The sequence below is a fragment of the Bubalus kerabau genome, chromosome 20 (assembly GCF_029407905.1).
Source record: "Bubalus kerabau isolate K-KA32 ecotype Philippines breed swamp buffalo chromosome 20, PCC_UOA_SB_1v2, whole genome shotgun sequence".
In the NCBI taxonomy this organism is placed as follows: Eukaryota; Metazoa; Chordata; class Mammalia; order Artiodactyla; family Bovidae; genus Bubalus; species Bubalus kerabau.
Genome location: NC_073643.1, coordinates 49,649,680 through 49,670,507, shown reverse-complemented (window position 1 = coordinate 49,670,507; position 20,828 = coordinate 49,649,680). Strand labels below are relative to the sequence as shown.

The following is a 20,828-nucleotide window of genomic DNA, read 5'->3' as shown; positions in this document are numbered from 1 at the left end:
AGTAGTTTCACTCGGTTTTCATTTTTAATTAAGGTAGATAATTAAATGGCAGAGTCCTCAGATTTTGAGACACAACTTCTTTATCATTCATGTACAGATGAGAAATACTGCATCTTGTCTTGAGCCCATTTCAGCAGCACCAGCAGCCACTGACATCGCCTTGGGCACCCACTTGACGCTAGCTAATACATCCATCTGCTAAGTTGAAGCAGTCTCTCCCTGGTACCAAAATGGGCCCTTCTTCTTGACAACAGTGTACTCACAGAACAAAGGTATCCATCTTTTGCAGAGGCAAGGGACGAGTTAAGTCAGATGTGTTGTAACTTTTAACATAAAATTGGTACAGAGTAATAATTTTTTTGCAGTGCAAACTCAGTTGGTATTTTTGAAAAGTCAGACTTTGTTTTTGCCTTTAAATTCTTGGGAGCTGGGATGAATTAATCACTTTTCTTATCAAACAGAAAAAAATTTACATAAATATGGGAAATATAAACACATGCTAAATATGGTCCCTATATGTTGAGAGCATGTAATGCCATCTGGGAAAACCTAACAGCAACCTAAGAAGGCAAAGGATGACTACCAGTGCTCTGGAAAGACCACAACAGAAGCAAAGTGAAGGAAGGCCTTGGTTTGAACCAGGTCCAAAATGAGGAAGTAACTGTGAAAAATGAAGAAAATGAAGATAACTCCAGGCAGAAGGAAAAGCACAGGCACAGAGATGGAAAAGTGCAAGTGTACCTCAGACACAGCGAATGACGATATGGTTTGGCTTATGGGCTTCAACACAAGTGACAAGACTAGAAAGCTAGGTTGATGCTAACCTGGACGCCTTATTTATCGAAGGTTTGGACTTCAACTTGAACAAAATATGGGAACACTCAACTTCTGAACAGGGTTAAGTGCCATGAAAGTAAATGGTGGTGGCCATACAGAGAGATGGGCAGTGATGCTCAGGATGGAGTGGGGAAGAACAGCCTAGAAGCTAGATCAGGGATGCTTACTTTAATGATTCTAAAAAGACCAGAAATACCAAAAGATAGAGTGACAGGAAAGAAACACTTCATTTATATAAGATATCTGCAGTTTACAAAAGACTTTCACTTAAATGAGCTCATTTTACCCTCAGAGCAATCTGTAAAGTAGAACATCTGTCACATTTCATAAGTAAAGAACTGCTGCTCAGGGCATTTCCTTGTATGACTGTCTGTCAGTCCATGTTTTTCTTTTTCATGACTATTCATCTCTTAACCAGTAGACAGCAAGCTCCTTGAGGTTATGCAGGAACCACTGATTTCTGATGCCCTAGAATTTCAGCTACATTGCAAAGAGCCCTGCTCAGTACTTGATACCAGAAGCCATTCATTAAATACGTGATAGATGAGCAAGCAAATCACTGAAGAGCACGTTGATCCTCTTCCCCTCTTGTACCAATGACACTGAAATGTTTATTTTGTTTTGCTTTGTTTAATGTTTGCGCTGACAATGGAAAATTTTTGACAATTACAATACCTCTTTTTGGCAGTTCCTGGACAAGAACACCTCTTTTCCCCCCTGTGCAGGAGAAAAGAAACATGCACAAAAGGGAAAATCAGTTCTCTGCCCCTTCACAGAAGCATCAGAAAGTCCCACTGAGTGACACTATCACTAAGGATACAAAAAAGGTTGACATTTGGTAGCTATTTTTTCAAAAGTGTTCTATTTTCTTGAAGAATGGAATGAATACTAAGATTAATAACCAGGCATATGAGCACTTACAGTACCCAAGGTGAAAAACCCTGGCCTGGAACACTTGGTGACAGAAAGTGAGAAAATGTTCCAAACAATGACAGACAGAGGTCAAAAAGGGAAAGAAGCCAGCCTGACGGGGCTTCCACTGGCCAAATCTGGGACAACTTACACACACAGTAACAAGACTGTAGCTCACTGAATAAAACAGTAAACCACAAGTCCATACTTACATAAACTAATAAATCAATAAATTTAAAAGTCTGACAAAGAATGGGATAGTTACATAGTTTCAAAGTACTTATTCACAAAATACTAATTAATTACAAATGGAAAGAGTAATTTATCAGTGGGAAGCCTGGCAGATGCCACCTTAAACAGCTGATCATCAAAAACAGGACAAATTGAAATCTACACCTCCTGAAAGGGTACATAAGACACAGCATTATTTCTGTGATGTTCCTGCCAAAGATATATAACCTGAGTTTAATCCTCAGAAAACATCAGAGAAACCCAAATTGAGGCTTACTCTATAACAGGCCTATAATCTCCAAACATATCAAGATCATGAAAATCAAAAGAAAGGCTGAAGACAACAACTAAATGTGAAGCACGATTCCCTTGGATCCGTTTGCTTTTTTCCAAAAACAGGGGCAGTGGGGAGGTGGGAGACTTTACTGGGGCAACTGGTCAAACATGAATGGAGTCTGAGGAGTATTGGATGGTAATAGTGTTCAATGTTAACTTTCCAGATATCGTGGTTACTCTGTTATTATGAAGAAGAACGTCCTCACTGTAGAAGTAAAACATGAGGGTGTTCTGGAGTGACGGAACATCAGATGGACAATCTATGGCCAAGGGTTCTGGATTGGGCAACCGTTTTCTCTACTGTACTTAGAGCTTTTCCCTGTTTTCAGTTGCCTCGCATTTTTAATAAATATTTTTAAATGACTGGTTTTCTTTCCAAAATGAAAGTAATAAATATAATCTTAACAGATACAAATGTATTCTTTCCAACAAAAATGTTCTGTCTGTAGGACGAGTACTAACTGAGTCTTGCATTGGATCACTAGGGAAGTAGGATGGAACAGTGTTGTATAGCAAAAAAAGAAAGCCAAAAACAGGCTTTCCACATCGAAAACTCAACTTCAAACTCCAGTTCATCACCTATGAATTTGTGGTTCTGGAACATTTTTCACCCGTCTGGGTCTCAATCCCCTAATCTATAAAGTGGGAATACCATCTTTTTTACAGGGTGGCTCTGAGGATGAAATAAGATGGTACCTTTAAGAATGCCTTCTAGATTATAGATTCTCAAAACTACTTCTCTCCCAATTCTAAGCAATCTATTTACAGGCTGCATCTAGTTAATAAGTTACATCTTAGTGAGCCTAAGAAGTAGGCTTCCTACTATTAAACAACTTTTCAGGTTAAAGGGATATTAAGGATCCTATACTCCAATACCCTTGCTTTACAGATAAGGAAATGAGATCTTGAATTTAGGCAAGGCAAAAGGCAAACCATTCCCATCATGTCATCACTATAACACAGAAATTATTTAACCCCCAACTCTTTGCCCATCAGCATCCTCACCAATTTACAATAATCCTGTCCATTCCCCCATCATCAGATCAGATCAGTCACTCAGTCGTGTCTGACTCTTTGCGACCCCATGAATCGCAGCATGCCAGGCCTCCCTGTCCATCACCAACTCCTGGAATTCACTGAGACTCACGTCCATCAAGTCAGTGATGCCATCCAGCCATCTCATCCTCTGTTGTCCCCTTCTCCTCCCGCCCCCAATCCCTCCCAGCATCAGAGTCTTTTCCAATGAGTCAACTCTTCGCATGAGGTGGCCAAAGTACTGGAGTTTCAGCTTTAGCATCATTCCTTCCAAAGAAATCCCAGGGCTGACCTCCTTCAGAATGGACTAGTTGGATCTCCCCCATCATAGTTCTTACTAAAAACCAGCAACGGTGTCAAATTTCTTAAAATGTCTTCCTACCTTACATAGCTTCTTTTATTTCTACTCTTTAGAAAAATTAAGGTTCTTTACCTGGAGTTCCAGGGTCTGTGAAGAGAATTCAGGGGTGCATGACTATGACTAAGCGGAAGTTTTTACTTCTCTTTTTCAGTTCAGTTTAGTTGCTCAGTCATGTCCGACTCTTTGCAACCCCATGAATCGCAGCACGCCAGGCCTCCCTATCCATCACCAACTCCCGGAGTTTACCCAAACTCATGCCCATAGAGTTGGTGATGCCATCCAGCCATCTCATCCTCTGTCATCCCCTTCTCCTCCTGCCCTCAATCCCTCCCAGTATCAGAGTCTTTTCCAATGAGTCAACTCTTTGCATGAGGTGGCTAAAGTATTGGAGTTTCAGCTTTAGCATCAGTCCTTCCACTTCTCCTTTAGAATGGACTAGTTGGATCTCCTTGCAGTCCAAGGGACTCTCAAGAGTCTGCTCCAACACCACAGTTCAAAAGCATCAATTCTTCGGTGCTCAGCTTTCTTCACAGTCCAACTGTCACATCCATACATGACTACAGGAAAAACCATAGCCTTGACTAGACGGACCTGTGTTGGAAAAGTAACGTCTCTGCTTTTTAATATGCTATCTAGGTTGGTCATAACTTTCCTTGCAAGGAGTAAGCGTCTTTTAATTTCATGGCTGCAGTCACCATCTGCAGTGATTTGGGAGCCCAAAAAAATAGTCTGACACTGTTTCCACTGTTTCCCCATCTATTTTCCATGAAGTGAGGGGACCAGATGCCATGATCTTCGTTTTCTGAATGTTGAGCTTTAAGCCAACTTTTTCACTCTCCTCTTTCACTTTCATCAAGAGGCTTTTTAGTTCCTCTTCACTTTCTGCCATAAGCGTGGTGTCATCTGCATATCTGAGGTTATTGATATTTCTCCTGGCAATCTTGATTCCAGCTTGTGCTTCTTCCAGCCCAGCGTTTCTCATGATGTACTCTGCATAGAAGTTAAATAAGCAGGGTGACAATATACAGCCTTGACCTACTCCTTTTCCTATTTGGAACCAGTCTGTTGTTCCATGTCCAGTTCTAACTGTTGCTTCCTGACCTGCATACAGGTTTCTCAAGAGGCAGGTCAGGTGGTCTGGTATTCCCATCTCTTTCGGAATTTTCCACAGTTTATTGTGATCCACACAGTCAAAGGCTTTGGCATAGTCAATAAAGCAGAAATAGATGTTTTTCTGGAACTCTCTTCCTTTTTCGATGATCCAGCGGATGTTGGCAATTTGATCTCTGGTTCCTCTGCCTTTTCTAAAACCAGCTTGAACATCAGGAAGTTCACGGTTCATGTATTGCTGAAGCCTGGCTTGGAGAATTTTGAGCATTACTTTGCTAGCGTGTGAGATGAGTGCAGTTGTGCGGCAGTTTGAGCATTCTTTGGCATTGCCTTTCTTTGGGATTGGAATGAAAACTGACCTTTTCCAGTCCTGTGGCCACTGCTGAGTTTTCCAAATTTGCTGGCACATTGAGTGCAGCACTTTCACAGCATCATCTTTTAGGATTTGAAATAGCTCAACTGGAATTCCATCACCTCCACTAGCTTTGTTCGTAGTGATGCTTTCTAAGGCCCACTTGACTTCACATTGCAGGATGTCTGGCTCTAGTTGAGTGATCACACCACTGTGATTATCTTGGTTGTGAAGATCTTTTTTTACTGATCTCAAACGGAAATTTAAGATTTCCTTCAAATACGAGTACAGGCAACAAATCACAGCAATATTAACAGTAACTAACTGTGTCACCACAGAAAGAACACATATTTTTGTATTATAGATGACACAGATATATATAAAGATTTCCTTCAGGTCTCCCACATTGCAGGCAGATTTGTTACAATCTGAGCCACCAAGGAAACTCATTTTATTTATTTAAAATCAGCAGTCTGAGAATGGTCAAAAGGCTTCACTAGCTTACAAAGTGAAGTGAAGTGAAAGTCGCTCAGTCGTGTCCGACTCTTTGCGACCCCATGTACAGTCCACGGAATTCTCCAGGCCAGAATACTGGAGTGGGTTGCCATTCCCTTCTCCAGGGGATCTTCCCAACCTAGGGATCGATCCCAGGTCTCCCATATTGCAGGCAGATTCTTTACCAACTGAGCCACCACAGAACCCCAGCTTACCAAAGGGGCACATGAGTATTTGAATATCAAAAAGCTTAAGAACCCCTGGGTCTGGACAACAAAGCTGTTAATCTGCTGAGAATTTGAGAGAAGAAAAGAGAAAAAAGTTTGGCTTTTAAACACATGAACCACTTATTTATTCAACAAATACTTGGTTCTTGTGCTGTACTGTGAAACAGCTACAAAGATAAAAAAAAATTACCCCTTTGCCTCAAACTAGTGGGAGAAGGCAATGGCACCCCACTCCAGTACTCTTGCCTGGAAAATCCATGGACAGAGAAGCCTGGTAGGCTGCAATCCATGGGGTTGCTAAGAGTCGGACACAACTGAGCGACTTCACTTTCACTTTTCACTTTCATGCATTGGAGAAGGAAATGGCAACCCACTCCAGTGTTCTTGCCTGGAGAATCCCAGGGACGGGGGAGCCTGGTGGGCTGCCGTCTATGGGGTCGCACAGAGTCGGACACGATTGAAGCAACTTAGCAGCAGCAGCAGCAGCAGTGGGAAAGGAGAAAAAGACAAGTATCAAGGTGAGATGTCTTAAGGCCTAGAGCAGAAGGACAAAAGAAACCTTTGAACTCAGAGAAGAGGTTCTGTCTTCTCAGTAAACAACAAGGCACATTTGAGTAAAGGGAGAAGAATCAGAAATTCTTCTAGCTCTCGGTTGCTCCTACAGCGTGGAGCGCAGGGGGCTTCTGGTAGAACCCCCCTGGCCCAGGGGAAGGCAGAGTAAGCAGCTTTCAAGAGGGAGAAGCTGGGCAGTGACTGGACATAGCTACCTGGCCAGGGAGACATAGCTCATGGATCCTGATCTAACCCTCTGTAGAACTGGTAGCCCCCTTCTATTACAGAGATGCTTTGGGAAAATTAATTACAGCAACGAGAACTTTTCTTAACTCTCTTTACATAACTTAGATGGGAAAATGCACAAGGGGGTAAAGTGAAGCCATGTTTCAAAAAGAAGATGACATTCACTTAATTTGTACAACCAAAATACAGTCTGTCTGGCTAATGACGTTTTATTTACAGCACAGTATTGGCTTTACAGTAGCTGAGAAAATGGCAAATAAGTCTCTCTCTGTATATAGAACATACCTTATAAAACATAGTGTTTAAATACCTGGCTCAAATTTTCCCCACTAAATTTTAACTCCACAATATTCTTTATACCACATCAACAAAACAACACCAGGTAAAAAATAAAAACCATGTGCGGGAAAGACCACCAACCTTATAAATATGTTTTATATCTTTATCTTTAGAACTGTCTTTCAATATTTACCAACGCAATCAGAAATCCACATGTTTACGATGTGGGTTTCTCAACTTTTCTCGCAATTGACCTCCACCTACTACTGAGCACCTCCTCCATTCCCAGCACTGCACTCGGGATGGAAGATTGTGATACAAAGGTCGGTCCTGCCCTAAAGGATTTTACAGTTAGAGACAGAGCCACCGGAGGAATTTCTGAAATGCAAGTTATTAGAAAATCAGCTGCAAAGAGAAGGAAAAGTTCACCGTAAGTCAAGATAGCTACCAAAAAAAAAGTGGCATGCAAGAGTAAAGAAACTTCATCTCAAAGGATAGAAGGAATCTTGGAAAGGTACAGGAAAGAGTAGAAGACATTACTAGCAGGGCAAACAGAATGCAAGAGGCAGCAAGGCAGGCTCAGGGCTGGCAACAGTTGTGTGTATGTGTGTGTGTGTGCGAGTGTGTGAGTGTATTAGGGGAAGCTGTGCTTGCATGTAAGGTGGCAGGAGAGTTCAGTTTGCTGATGCACAGGACAAGGCCACACAGAAGGGTGTACATATACACAGAAAGTTACATACTACGCAAAAGGCACCAGGCAGGAAAGACTTGAAGAGTACTACATTTTAAAGTTTATCGGTTAGCTGACATATACATAGTTAAAGGATAATTAGGACTAGAGGTAGACCAGCAGAAAAGAGCCCAGGGATGAAAGGCTGAGGGCTTGACTCAGAGAAGCAGACCTTAGAACTGTGAGGAAAGACTAAACCTAACAGGACTTCCCGGTGATGCAGTGGTTAAAAATCTGGCTTCCAATGCATGGAATGTCGGTTCAATCCTTGTTCAGGGAACTAAGATCCCACATGCCATGGGGTGCAGCCAAAAAGTAAGTTAATAAACAAAACTTTCCTTTAAAAAATTTTTTTAATAAAAAACAAATATGAAAAGAAGTTCGTTGGAGAATGAAGACTGAGAAAAGGGCACTGGACTTGCCAACACAAAGATCACTGGCCACGTGTGAGAGCTGTGGCAGAAGCAGAGGCTGTGATGTGGGTGGCAGAGATGAGAATGTGAAGACACAAAGTGAATGCAGCGAATGGGAAGCAGCTGTATATTTAGGTGTAAAATGAACAAGCAGCAAACAGACAAGATTTAAGGCCCCTTAAAAGGGCGGCAACGCCCGGCAGTTCTCACAGTCCTTTGTTCACTGAGGTAATTAGGAAAACACTGCCCAGCAAATCCAAAAGTCAAAGGTTAGGGCCCATAGGTCTTGTTATTCAAGGTGCTAGAATTAAAGGAAAATGACAGATATATTTTAGTCTTTGCAAGCTCAATTCCATAACCAACTAATAGAGTTCAGCTATAAATATAACAAATTAACATATACTGATTGCAACATATTCTACCTTCTTTCTAGCTGAAAAACATTGACTGCTAAGAGACCAATAACAAAAACACAAAGAGATTGTTAAGCTACAAAAAAAATTACAAAGTATTTCCCATACTTTTTTGAAATCCTAAACCATGTTTTATAAAGAAAACATCAGCAAGGCTAATCACAATAATCTAGAAACTTCGTATAGGAACTGTAATGCTATAGAATTTGATTATAATGTTGGCAAAACTAGTTCAATGCAAAATATTTTTTCATCTGTTTCCAGTGTTGAGCCTTACATAGAAATAGTCCCAGCCAACCATAAAACTTGCTAAATAACAATTTGCGCATTAGTTGGTACTAAAAATAATAAAAGTACTCATTCAATCCTTCATCTGAAGAATAAGCTCTTCTATACAGGGGACCACAAGTAAAACATAAAGTTAGAATGGGTAGAATGTGTCATCATTAACACAACTCTTGGTGTTAAATACGGATGAGTTCAAAGCTGAACAGAGGCAGTGTTCCACTAAAATCCACTGTTTTAGAATTTCATAATACCAAACATAATTCAAGAACTATGCCACCAGATAAATTCTGGAAAACGGGTCCCTTATAGATTCTTAAATCCTTTCAAAGTGTAACAGTATTATAGAGTCATTAATTCAAGATGCAAACCTCATTTGTTACAAAATGACTTGATATCTTCTTACCTTATAGAAAAAAAAAAGCAGTTTTCTCCATCAAGGGCATATTAATGATTTTCAACAAAAGGATGGAAAATAAAACATTGCATTTATTATCATTTCCTTGTGCCCCTGATCAGAAACATTCCTACAAACTACTATTGCCAAAAAAGTACCTTTTGTTTTAGAATATAGTCATGACTTCTAAAAATCTTGTGAAGAATTTTTAATTACATATATACCTTGAAACAGCAAAAAATAAAAAATCAAGAATTGACCCCCAAAAAAGTAACCCCTAAGAATTAAGGGTGATTTAAAATTGCATCAGGACCTACCTGGCGGTCCAGTGGTAGGACTCCATGCTTCCACTGCAGAGGGCATGGGTTCAATCCCTGCCTAGGAATTAAGACCCTGCAAGCCCCTGTAGCAGACCTCCCCCACCACCACCAACCCCCAAAAAGACAAAGCAGATTCTGTCACAATCATATGTAAAGCTTTTCACTAACTTCCTAAATAATACACTCCAAACTCCTTACCAGGATCCACAAGACCCTGTAAGATCTGGTCCCTACATACCACCCCATCTTCCTTCCAATCATACTCCCTCTGTTGGTTCCTAACCCACCTACCACAGACTCTTTCCTGAGGACTATCCCTCTGCCCAAGCTGCTTCTCACCCTTCACACTGTAAATCTCAAAGTCAGCAGTCCAGAAAGATTTTTTTCTCATCACCCTATTGAGTATGTCCTCATTTTATTCTCTAACATATCACTCAGCCTACCAGCAAGAACTTATCACAAATACCAGCTCCTATTTATTTCCTTTACTAGTTTATTATCCTCCTACTTTTCCACAATATAGGCATCCCTTTGTTTACGTTGTATCTGCAATGCCAATAAATATTTGTAGAATGAGTAGCAGAAAGAAGAAATAAATCAAGGATGGAGGAAGGAGAGACAAGAAGGAAAAAAAAAACATTTCCCATCTATATCCAAGTTTCCATCAGAGTTTTATAATACCAGATTTTTCCATGCTATAAGTGAAAGTAGAAGAGGTTCACTGTTGGCTGAGCTGAGTGCAAGAGTAATATTTTACACACAACTTAACCAATTTGTAAAGAACATCCCTAACAGCAGTCTGTTTGTTTTGTATTCAGTGCATTTCTATTGAAAGATCAAATTATTGCTTCTCTACAACTAGTCTCAGGAGTTAACTAGTGCACATTTCAATTTGCCAATGTAAACAAGGAGAAAATTTTGCTTAAAACACAATGCCAAAAGGAGAAAAACATAATTATAAAATGCAAGCATTTTATGCCTAAATGCATTAGAAATGCCTCGAGAAGAGCAAGATGTTAATAAGGGGTGATTGGTAAATGGGACATATTATGTTATTATCTCTTTGTGTATGTTTAAAATTTACCATAATACAAAGTAAAATAAATAAATGCCTCTAGGAAATCAAAACCAAGTAAGTACCTCTGGGTCACAGATACTTGCCTGGCTCAAGTACACTCTGTTGCCCACTGGAAACTTAATTTAAATGAATTGATAACAGTCTCTAAAGATGTTTTCATGAGACATCAGCTCCTCAGAAGCATCTGTGGGCCCTCCCACCAGCTCGGTGTCACAAGCTTCCAGCCCAGTACCTTTCTATGAGAGTTCTCTAACAACCACAGCTCAAAAATAGAAACTTTATGGAAGTGATAAAACCATTTAAAAGGGGGAAGTAGTGAAAGCATGCAATAGGGGAAAATAAATTATTTTTGCTTTAATTTAAATACTTCTCTCCTAGAATCTGGATGAGGCAATATTTCTTTCTAAAGAGTGCTTCAGATTCTGAAGGGGGCTCATACAGAAGACTAAATGCAAATCCACCAGAGGCCAGCATCCCCAGCCGGAGCAGCCCTCCTCTCCAGTACTCCTCCATGACATCAGGTAACATGTTGCTGCTGGTGGTGGTGGAGATGCTGATGTGAAGGCCTCATTTATCAAGTGGCACAAAGAACAGAAAAATGTGAGCTGCTCTGGTGGTAGCTTTTTTTTTTTTTGCTGTAGAAAAATGATGGTCTTTGGGAAAACAAAAAATAGAAATTTATTTCTAGTTTGTTTGGACTGAAGAAAATAATTGTATTAGGAAAGTAAGGGACTGCAGCTAGTCACATTTTAAGACTGATTATATCCTTACAAGTGAATCCATGAACATAAGACAGATCCAAACCGGCACATGAAAGACTCATTTAGTTTTTAAGTAGCACAGGATCATCTTTTAAGAAAAATAATTAGCATTACAGAAATCCAAAATAATCTGATGAATGAAATAAGCTAGCATTTGAACATAAATTATTCAATTCCCCAAAAGCATGATAAATTATTCCCTGAAGATAACTTTTAACATTAAAAGCCCTGAGAATTTCAGGTTTTAATGAAAAAAAGGATGTGAATTTCATAAATAAATAAATTATAGAATTCCAAATCTATAAATGTAATCACTGCACTGGATTTCATTTTGTCTTGCGTTTTGAGGGCGCTAACTGGAAGTAGTAGTTTGTGACCTATCAGTAAGAGACCTCACACCCAAGGAACAGACATCAAACCTAAATCCCTCAGCCAACTTTAACTGGGGCCTAGAGAAGCAGGGAACTGGGCAAGGCGAGCAGAAGTCCCACTTATTCCTACCATTTCCACTGTGATCTTCCTTCACATCTTGAGAGATTTAAATGCTGCCATCCGTAATCAAAAATAAGCTTATCAGTAACAGATTCAAGTCATAAATATTAACGAGCACCGAACATGAATATAGTTTGCAATAAAGTATATTTAGACCTTGGTACTGGAGAAGGCAATGGCACCCCACTCTAGTACTCTTGCCTGGAGAATCCAGGGACAGAGGAGCCTGGTGGGCTACCATCTATGGGGTCGCACAGAGTTGGACACGACTGACGCGACTTAGCAGCAGCAGCAACAGACCTTGGTACCCTTGTTCATATGGCAGAAGAGGAGCAACAAGATGCTGGCAATGCGTCCTGGAGCGGGTGGGAGAGGTGAGAATGATCTGAGCAGCAAAGGGAGGAGGCACTCAGTCAGAGGTACCATAAACACAAGCCTGTCACCTCTTGGAATCTTACGTGACAACAGGGCTCTGAAGAAGGACTATAATCAGAATAAGAGAGGCCACTGTGATCTTCTAGGTGACAGAGATCTAATCTGGGACACAAATGGGCCTAAACACAGATTTACTGAACTCACGGAAATGAGCACTTAATCACACTAAGAGATCATGGCCACAGTGAAGACATGTTTCCTGTCGTGTTCCATTTCAAGAGGCTGAGTTCAGTTTTGTGGTTCAACATATGGATGTGACTAGGCTAAGCTGGAATTTAATTCTTAGCTTTCTAATCTTTCACTCATGATCTCAGATCTTACCCCGTGTTATTAATTTAGTCTGTCCTACATCTAAGTGTATCTCCACACGTGAATTAAATAACCACCACCTGTGCTGGATACTTTACGTTGGTACATGTCAGCCCCACACTTATCCTCCCAGACTCTCCCTGAATCCCATGCGTGAATTTGCACGGCCAGCCCCCCTGACCGTTGGCTCTCACTCTGCTCCGACAGCAGCCCTGGCAGGTGTATAGGTTTCTGCTCAGCTGTTAGTGAACTACAGCAGTATAAGTGGGAAAAGGTGGCGCGTGGATTCTGTGTAATACCACCTTCCCCTTTGCTCCTCCAGCCATTCCTTTTGTATCCAATTCCCAGAATTATAGCCGCCCCCCTTTTTTAATGAAGTATACCTGATTTGTGCACAATGTTGTGCCAATCTGTGCAGTATAACAAAATGACTGTTAAACACAGATTCATAGCCCCCTTTTGACTAAAGACCTAGGAGAGGTTTCTTGATGAGACATTGTCTGACAGCCTACCACATTCAGAATTTACACAATTCACAAACCAGGGTAGGAAGCTATGGTATGAAACATTCATCCATCCATGCAGTCAACAACTTACTGAGCACCTACTAAAGACAAGACCTAGTTTGAGGTGCTGGAGACACTACACAGACAAAAATCCCTGTCCTCAAAGACCTAGCATTCAAGCGAAGGAAAGAGATAATGCAGAGGCTGGAGAAGTAAAACACACAGTGTTAGATAATAAATGCTAAGGAGAAAAAAATAAGCAGAGGCAGGGATATGAAATATTGGAGGAGGAGTGAAATTTTCTTTTTTTCACTGAGGTATACTTGATTTACAATGTCAGGTAATTCACAGTGATTCACAATTTTTAAAAGTACAGTTAAAATAATATATAGTTAGTATATATTATTGCTAGTTTATAGTTAGTATAATATTGGCTATATTCCCTGTGCTGGGCAATATACCCTCATAGCTTATTTATTTTATGCATAATAGTTTGTACCTCTTAATTTGTACCTACCTCTATCTTGCCCTACTCCATACTAGTTTTCTATACCTGCAAGTCTATTTCTATTTTGTTATACTCACTAGTTTGTTTTATTTTTTAGATTCTACATATAAGAGGTATCATACAGTATTTGTCTTTCTCTGATGGACTTATTTCGCTGGGCATAATAACAGGAGGGCTGAAATCAATCACACGGGTCACTGAGCTTATTTTTGGGGAAAGATCCCAAAAAAGTGAGAGAGCTAGTTATGCACACACCTGTACGAAGGCACTCCAGGCAAGAACACATGCAACACGTGCAAAGGCCCGTAGGAAGGAGTCCCCTGGGCTTGCTGGACAGCAGATAAAGGGGAGGAAGTCTTAAAAAGTGGGAAGGCTAGGCCATGGGAGCCTTATGAGATAGGAAGAAAACTTGAGTGAAAGCAGGAAGTTCTCAGCAGAGTGACATCATCTGATTTACCTGTTAACAGAATCTCACTATATCACGGGCAGACTGGAGCAGGCAAGGGCAGAAGGAGGGGAATCAGTTAGGAGGCTACTGTAATAATCCAAATGAGACGAGACGACAGGTAAGACCAAAGAAATGACAGTAAGGATGGTGAGCAGATTCTGAACGTATCTTTAACTCTTATCTGATTCTTAAAAAGTCAACAACAACAACAAAAAAGAATATCAAAAAAAAAAGTCAGGGGCTGGTCCCTGAATCTTGCTGAAATCCACATCAATAGAAACTCCTACCAACTGAGCATATAATTAGCCAAAGAAAACATAATAACTGCAAATTAACATTCAGCAATAGTCAATACAAGGAAAAACTAATGTATAACAGGCCAGGGTTATAAAAATTTTAATAACTCAAAACAGCAAGTGACTCACATGTAAGAATTCAGCATAATAACCTCCCTCAGCAATTAAAGAGCAAATTAGGGGAACTCAACAGATAAAAAAGTAAAAAGTTTGGGGCCCACTGAGGAAATACTGTCATTTTTGCCAAGCTGAGTGCTTATGGACACAAGTTAACAGTTTCCCTTCCCTTCCCATATCCCGACTGCTGCTCACTGCAGTTCCAGGCAGGTCCCAATGAGCCTGCCCACAGCTTAAGATACGACAAATCACTGGAGCTAGTTCTTTGCTGCTTCTGCTGTTCTCAAAGAAGGAGAGTGGGTGAGACCCTCACCAAAGTTAAACAACTTTAGGAGAAAGTAGCACTAAAAGATTAAGGTTTAGAAAGAGATTTGAAAAGGAAAAGTCCAGGGTTCTTATTTTACACTGGGCCTTTTCTCCATTAAAAACAGAAATATTTTAAGTCTGAGAAAGTCTTACACTAACAATAACGATATATGAGTAAGTATTCAAAGATCACTCACTCCCTGACCTTTACTCCCACAAATATTATTCCACAAAATCTGTTTCTCAAAATAACACCCTACAAAAATGTTAGCCCCTTCACCAACCCCTGTCAAAGTATTTTCCACAGGAGGCACTCTGTACCTTTCTGACAGCTTTAAACACTAGCTATTTTGTGTGGCATCATCTTATGGTACTATAAGCTCCTCAAGAGCAGGGAATTCCCTTATCTTTGCATTCCCTAAACTCACGGCATCACCACTTTATACAGTCTGCTGAATAAATTTCTATGTCAATAGATCATGATACCTCCAATTCACTAGAGAGGAAAACACCAGAACTTTCTACTGCAGCAGTAACATTCCTGCCTCCAGGGAGGGGTAATGTCATTCTCATAAGGGAAGGAAATTCAGTGCCCATCATCTGCCGCAAGGCCAGCACCACTGACAGTCCTGGTGTGCACAAGGGCCAACCTCGAGTGCCTTTTTCACCTGAGAGGGCGTAAAAGCAGAACTCCTGTGTGAGTTTATTAGGCATTATCCACAGGCAATTTGCTTGCTCTACAATCCTCTTCAAATCCTCTGACGTTAAAATAAGCCTTCGAACCATTTTCTTACACCTGTTCTTTAAACATTAAGTGGTGCAACTTGCCAGGCTTCCCTGTTGTTCACAATGCTATTCACAATACAAAGAACTTGACTAATCCTAATTGCCAATTTCTACACTTCTCAGATCACTTTCTGAAGGCGCCTTATAAGTGCACAAAAACTTGCTTTCTGCCACACTCTGTGATACTGTTTTTTTGCCACAATCCCAAGTCTACAAGTTGCATCCTTTTGTCTGCCTTCATGAGTCAAAACTACTCATTAGAACACAAAATAAATGGCAGAAAGAATGCCACAGCAAAGCAAACACACTTGACTCTGGAAAGCCCAGTAATGCACTTAGCAGCTACAAGTCCCTGCAGGGAAGGGCAGCCGAGCCTGCGGACCAGCAGCGCCCATCCACCCACCGCTGGCTGGGTGTGCACGCCCTCTGTGCAAGCACTGACAGCCTCGGGTTAGGATATATTACAGTCAATTGTTACCCATCTTTTTTTCTGTTTGTTTTATTTACTTTTTAACTTAAGGATATTTGTTTTACAGAATTTTGCTGTGTTCTGCTGAATATCAACATGAATCAGCCATAGGTATACATATGTCCCCTCCTTCTTGGACCTCCCGCCCATCACCCTATTACCCATCCTTTGAGGACAATGCTTTAGAGGCAATAGCAATACGCAGAGGAGATCCTCATGGTATTATGAATGTATGCTCCAAGGGAAGTTCTTCAGCAAAGGGATGAAAACTAAAAACTCAGATGATTGAAATATAATAACCACTCTAAGATTCAGCTACATAATGCCTCAAGATTCCAAATTCAGTTTCTTCAGAAGTTACTGTACTGGAACCAGAGCATTCTGTTTAAAATTTATCAAGTAGCTCAGATAAAAAGCAAATTAAAGAAAAAAGTTTAGCTGTCTACTGCCAATGAACAAAAGAATACAAAAAAAATTTCCAGGAACTTTCCTTGTGACCCAGCAGTTAAGAATCTGCCTTGCATTGCAGGGGATATGGGTTTGGTCTCTGGTCAGGCAACTAAGATCTCCCAAGCAGGGCAGCTAAACCCAAGAGCTGCAACTAAGACCAACACAGTCAAGAAAATTTAAAAAGGTGTTTTTAAAAAAATTTCCAGAAAGTAAAATAATTTGTTAGTCGATCCACGCTGCTGTGGTTTTCTCAAAACTAAAACACAAATATCATTTGATAACAAGCAGCACACACACGGGTCTTGGGCTTTAAAGGCATGATTAAGACCTCACAGTCTGTGGACATCTTCAGACACATCGGTCTCCCAAGACTCGGCTGGGAATTCTGTCCCCTCCACCCCTTCTATGCCACCAAAGGGGAAGGGGTGGCAAGGACTTCACCTCCAGCTCCCCTTACTCTACCACACCCAGTGCTGGTGAACAGTATTTATACAAATACTCAAACTCAGGGGGAAAAAATGCTTTCAGTATTAGAAAGCTGTCTTAATCCAAGCAAATTCAGTTATCATTAGTGCACAACGCTGTTTATAGCATAAAAAACTGGAAATAACCCAAAAGTATACAGAGAACTGACTGAATAAATTACGGTGCATCTGTATAAACACATTACTAGGCAATCACTAAAAGAACAAGGCACACTGCTGTGTACTTTGATATATCCAAGATATTTTAAATGAAAAGAGCACTATCAACTGATTTTTTAAGTGGGTGGGGAAATATGTATCTTTATACAAATAGAATTTTTCTGGCAGAAAACAAAAAAAACTAGGAATAACAGTGACCTACAGAAGGAACCAGGGGTCTTCCTTGGTGGTCCAGTGGTTAGCACTCGGGGCTTCACTGCATGGAGTGCACGCAGGTTTGATCCCTGGTTGGGAAACTAAGATCCCACAAGCCATGCGGCATAGCCAAAAAAAAAAAAAAAGATTAAGTATTGATACTTAAGTTTATGATTTGATAAAAACAGAGCAATGCAAGAAAAAGTGATGCCTATTAAAAGCCATCTCATTTTTCTTACCTATTTCTAAATTATTTGTGACAAAATTTGAGCTCAGTAAAATGTGTTGGTGGAAGAGTGGTATAGGAAAAGGTCCATTTTACCCACAGTAACTTTCAACTGTTTGCCACCATGCTAAAAAAATGTATAGGTTCTCCTCAAACCAAGATGGAAAAATCCCTTACATGTTTGGTGCCACAGTAATCCAAGTTTAAATGATTCAAATATACTAATAAATCTGCAACTAAAATTGTTACATTTTATATGTTAGTATCACATACTAATTATAATATGAGTAACCAGTTTTACAAAATATCTTTTTGTTTCTAACTTCAGGATTACCTGAGAGTCCAAATTTTCTAAACTCTCGCCAAAAATCAATTAAGCAAAAAACTAGAATACTAACTCATTTTCGTTTGTGCATGGAAGCAGGACAAAATATACCAAAATATATCAAACAAAATATATTAAACAACAACAAAGAAACTTTTAATTCAAAAATTTGTTTAAAAAATTTTTTAATTAAAAACTAGAGGGCTTCTTTTTCTCCATAGCTTCAAAATTTCCAAAGCTTTTCCATTTCCCAGGACTAAGGAGGGGGTGGGAGGGATTATAGGCAAAGTCTAAGTCTGGTCAACCCTATTTCCCTTCTTTGGATGCCTCCCCTGTTCTCAGGGACCCCCATTCCCATCCAGATACATCATCATCTGCACTCCCACCACAGTAAGAACGTCGATTCAATTAACAATGGTGGGAAGACAGCGGATTCACTGGATTTTATTCTGCAGATCAACCTGGGCCTCATACACCTGCAAATAACAGGTTCTCACGAGGAACATGAGGGCAAAGGAAGTAGAATTGCCCTGTCCCATGCCCATAAAAAACCAGATTGGTAACTGCCTCTTTGGAACTACTTTCATGAAAAGAAAAGCAAATGACTGGAGCTAATGCCCTTCAATTTGATGTTTACTAATAGAAATGCATTTGTAAGGGCTTCCCTGGTGGCTAAATGGTTGACAACCCACCTGCCAATGCAGGAGACATAGGAGATGCAGCTTTGATCCCTGGGTCAGGGAAGATCTCCTGGAGAAGGGCATGGGAATTCTTGCAAGAGAATCCCATGGACAGAGGAGCCTGGCAGGCTACAATCCATAGGGTTACAAAGAGTCAGACACAACTGAAGCGACTGAGCATACACACAGGCACACCATAGAACCTGATCTCTGCAAAAAGAGAAGCCACCAGAATGAGAAGTCCAAGTACGACAACTAGAGAGTAGCCCCCTGCTCATCACAACTAAAGAAAAGTCCAAGCAGCAATGAAGACCCAGCACAGTCAAAAATAAAATTATTTTTTAAGAAAAGGAATGCGTTTGTTGAAGATCTAAAGATGAGCAGTTATCCTCAAAAAAGTGAAGTTATAAGTTAATGTGATTAAAAAAAAAAAAGAAGTTGAAGAAAGGAATTATGCTCACCTAGAACAATAAACAGGCACTCCAGGCAGCAAAATATGACAAAGTATTGACTTCTCATAAAAAAATTCAGAACAGGCAGAGCTAAACTATAACACTGCCCCCAAATCTCTGGAGTTTAAAAAAAACTTTTTTTCTTAGATCATTTACAAGCTGGTTGTTTATTCACACCTCCACTCAACATACATATATTTGCTATGCACCATTCTTAGTGCAGGGATGCCATGCTGATTAAAGGAACTGGTTCCTATCTTCACAGAGTTTACAACAGTAAACACAAGAACAGTGCATTAGTGCCCTGTTTGGTTTTCCCACAAGGAACAACAAGGAGAAACAGTCCTGGAGTAGGTTTTAATGTTCTCTACCTTGTGACTTTAAAGCAATCAATGATAAATTAAATTTTTTAATTTAAGTATTAAAATGAACTAAAAGTAAGATAATTTCATTAAGTGATAAGCACCATGAAGAAAAGCAAACAGTAAAGAGACAGGAAAGCCAGGGGAGTGGAGGTAAGGATGTTGAGGGAAGGGTTCATGACTGAGCTAACCCCTCTGATGAAAAGGAACTAAATGTAACAAACTTTGCTGTACTTGGAGGGACAGAAAAGATGCATAGCGGATTGCGGAAAAGCAGGCAGAAAAGTGGCAGAGGTGGGCAAGGAACAAATTGCAAAGGGTATTACAGACCACAAGAGAAGTTTGGATTTTATTGTAATTGCTATAGAAAGCCAATGGCAGGCTCTAAACCAAGGAGTCACTAGATCAGATCTGATTAAACATCATAGCTTTTGTTTAGAATATAATACATTTTGGAGTAGAAACAAAGCTACAAATGGTGCTGCTGCAGTTTTGCCTCTATGCCTTTTCTCAGCTATAATTTATCTACTGTCTACTCTGCTATGTTGTATCCAGGGTATCAATGAGGAATAACAAGGTCTCTCACAGTCAGCTCTCAATCTGGTACAGACACTGAACAAGTAATTACATTTATAACATTCACAAGAGGAGAATATGCAGAAGGCTGAATGCCCAGGGCAAAGGGTAGTTAACCTGGCTTGGAGGCGTCCAGGAAGGAAAACTCCACAGGAAACCTGAGTCTTACAGGACAAACAAGAAATCTCCTTAGTGTCGTCCCCTAGATACAACAAAAACCCCTGCTGGAACATAAGAAAATTTAGGGGCTGCTAAAGACTTTCTTTTAAAGAATTTATGTAGCATCATTAAGGTGGAATGGGGAAAAAAAGAGTTAACATAGAAAATATGCAACTGCAACTTCACAGGTATTGCTTACACAGGATTTGTTAGGAACTTCAAAGGTACAAACTTCTATTGTAAGTCATGGAGATGTATTGTATAGCACAATGACTATAGTTAATAATACTGTATTGCACATTTGAAAGTATCTAAAAGTCATCAGAGTGTATCTAAAAGTCATAAGAAAAAAATTTTGTAACTAGATATGGTGACAGATGTTAACTAGACATATTGTGATCATTTTACAATATATACAAATATCAAATCATCAGTTGTATACTTAAAACTAATATAATGCTGTATATATCAATTATACCTCAATTTTAAAAGTTATTTAAAAAACCCTTCACTAGCATTTGGTTTTCCCACAACATTGAAAACACAGTAGTCTAAATGTCACTTCAACAAATGGGTCTGTGCTCTCCGTGTATATGTATGTGTGTGTGTGTGTGTGTGTGTATGCACGTGTGTTACCCGCTGTGTACTGGGGTTAATCTTTTTTTGCAGCTTTTGAAGCCATTTTTATACTTAAACCAAGACAAGCTTTTATCGAAA

General features: G+C 40.0%; 1 protein-coding gene across 9 annotated transcripts in view; it reads right to left on the bottom strand.

The window, feature by feature from the left end:
• SFMBT1 (Scm like with four mbt domains 1) overlaps positions 1 to 20,828 on the bottom strand; it is a 120,578-nt gene that overhangs the window by 88,026 nt on the left and 11,724 nt on the right. The window lies entirely within an intron of this gene.